Source organism: Meles meles, chromosome 7, assembly GCF_922984935.1.
Source record: "Meles meles chromosome 7, mMelMel3.1 paternal haplotype, whole genome shotgun sequence".
Lineage (NCBI taxonomy): Eukaryota > Metazoa > Chordata > Mammalia > Carnivora > Mustelidae > Meles > Meles meles.
In genome coordinates this window covers 147,708,457-147,711,443 of record NC_060072.1, presented here as the reverse complement: position 1 = coordinate 147,711,443, position 2,987 = coordinate 147,708,457, and positions in this window count along the sequence as shown.

Genomic DNA, 2,987 nt, shown 5'->3' with positions numbered 1-2,987 from the left:
GCCCCCCACCCCCGTGCTAGGGAGCGCAGGAGGCACCAGGAGTGATGCCGGAATGTGGGCAGGAGCCTGTACTGTGGTTTCGGCCAGAAGGAACCCAGAAGGCATCATGCACAGGGTTAGGAATGACTAGTTTGATTAATTTTGGTGGGTTGGGGAGAAGGAGCTGTCCCCAGCAGTCAGACACCTGACTCTGCAGGGATAAGGGCTGGGGACTGTAAGCCCAGGAGTGTCATAGTCCGCAGAGGAGGGTGGGTGTGCGGGATTGGACTGGCTTGCTATGCTTTCAAAAGGCGAGCCCCCAGGCAAGTCTTTCACCAGCTCTAGGAGAGGGCAGGCGGTCTGCAAGAAGGCAGAGGTCAAAACATCAGAAAAAAACCACACATTTATCCCACCAGGGAAGAGCACAGGAACCAAGGCCTAATAGGATTGCAAAGTTGCAGAGCCCTGGTGGGAGGCAGGGGTGAGGACATCTGCAAGACAAAGGAGAAAGTGGGATTTTAGCTAAAGGCAAAGGAAATGATGCACCCCAGTCCCTGACTAGGGAGGGATGGGAGGAGGGAAATATGTATGAAAAACATCACAGTTTGGGATCTCCAAAGCATCCACAGGACAGTTCCAGGTAGTTTAGATTCTGGAATCTTCATCTAGAAAAGTCTGCACAATTAAGGTCACAACGTGGAAAGCCACAAATAAGTCCTGAGGAATAAAAACTGATGTTATCCATAACCGTTCTGTAAAAATAAGAGTCGTCAAGACGGGCCGTGAGAAAGACGAAACCAAATATTCTCTGTGCAAATATGGTAACTCTGAATTTATGGTTCATCTGTAAAGCTTTCTGGCGAACGACTTCTCCAGAATGGCCTCGTACCCCAGGCAGGAGGTGAAGCAGCTTGTGGGGGGCGGGGGGGGGGGGCAGACCGGGCTCCTGGGGGTGGGGGCCCGGCTCTGCGGCGTGGCTGTGCAGGCTCTGAGCCCTGCGCCTTCACTACTGCTGTGAGACCGCCGGAGAGTTTCCAACCTCTCTGAGACTCGGCTTCCTCCGCGGTAAAGTGCGAGTCCTGGACGTCCTGCTTCATAAGACGGTCTGAGGGCGAGGATCATACACAGGGTTGTCCAGAGCCCCGCGTCACACCCAGCGTGCGAGGGGTGACCTCCAGCTGTATTTATGTGGCCATAACGTGACCCTCACGTCCCTGGGAAATTACCCGTGACTACAGTCTGGCAGATCTGTCCTGTGATAAGCAGATGAACTAATGAGGAAGGGGCCATGGTAAAGGTCAATGACTACCCCAAGGTCAAGGCACTCCCAGCTCTAAGATATGACAGAGCAGCGAGCTCGCGCGCCCTGTGCCAGACGTCTGCCACGATGAGTTAGTTACCAACGAGGAATGTCCAAACATCTCCAAGAACCGAAACAAGAAACCAAGAAATGCAGGGCAGGCGGCACGGGGCCCTCTGTGCATCTGGGTGTCTGTAAAGATGCGTTTCCTTGTTTTCTAGAGAAGAGAAAGCAGTTCCTTCCAGCTGCAGGAGATTCTGCTCCTTCATGAAATGGAGAGAATTTCCTCCTCTCTGGGGACAACGCCACCATGATGAATCGGCACTTTTCATCATCATTTTCTGCTCTTGACTCTCTCTCATTAAGACTAGACACCACATTTTTAATTTTCTAATAACAGTCTCCAACCCGGGGTGCGTGTTACACTCAGAGGCTTTTTCTTTGTGTCTTTCTGGTTGGTACGGACGGAAAACAGGGGCGGGTCTTAGAGTAGACGGAGTTCGAGATTCAGGGAAATCGTTTCCCTGGTGTAACCCATGCATGGACAAAGCCAATTTGGAAAAACAAGCAGAGTGCACCAAACCTTCAGGCCAAGATCCCTGGGAAACTTGCATCACAAAGGCTCAAAACACCAGCCAGTTAAAAGGAAAACAAAGCAAGGTTCACAGGACTTTATCTGGGGCTTTCTGAAGTCCTGAGATAAGAAGGAGGAGAGGTGTGGAGTGGAGAAGGGGGGTGGATGGTGGTGCGGACGGAAGGACACACTCACACTGGGGCCCCTTTAATCGCCAGCGATAGCGAAGACGCGATTCAGGGAGAAAGTTCAGTCTTTCAACGAGTAGCTGTGAGCCGGGCAACCTGTTCATTGCAAGTGAGAAAAAAGCAAGAATGATAAAATGTAAGCTCTACTTCACACCGTATATGAAAAAATAACTGAAAGTCAACTGGTTTTTAAAAACGATTTATTTATCTATTTATTTGGGAGCGAGCGCACAAGCAGGGGGAGCGGCAGGCAGAGGGAGAAGCAGACTCCCCGCGGAGCAAGGAGCTGGGCATGGGGACTTGATCCCAAGATCCTGAGATCGTGACCTGAGCCAAAGGCAGATGCTTAGCCAACTGAGCCCCCCAGGCTCCCCCTCCTCTCATTTTTTTTGTCGTGTTGGTGTGGTTGACGGAGAGGTTGCTCATAAGGCACCAAGTTTCAGTAAGTTCTGCATGTGTGAATCAGAGCCTGGAGACTGCGGCTAGTAACACTGCCCCCGTCCTAGCGTGTGGCTAACACTGGTCAGGCGAGGACACCCAGGACCCTGACTTTCCCATCAGGGGATCACAGATGCAGTCTGACCCCAGAGCGCCCCCGAGGCGGGCTCCAGGGTTCCAGTGGCCGCGTTCTGGGGCCCTTGTGCCTTGGGCGAGCAGGAAGAGCAGGCATGGCTGGAGGGATATGGGGAAGCCTAAGGGGCTGTCAGTGGCTGCAGGTCACAAACCAGGGCTCTTCTTCCCAAGCTGAGGCCATTTCCGGGACTGAAGTGCTTCTTGGATTTCAATACGCATACAGCCAGCTGGAGGGTTATGCTGAAGTGAAACCCTGGATTCTGCATTCCTTGGAGGGATGCTGGTTCCCAGGAGCACGCATCGCACTTGCAGAAACGGGGCAGAAGGCAGTGAGGACAGACAGAAACACATTCCAAAGCATCATTTCTTCTAA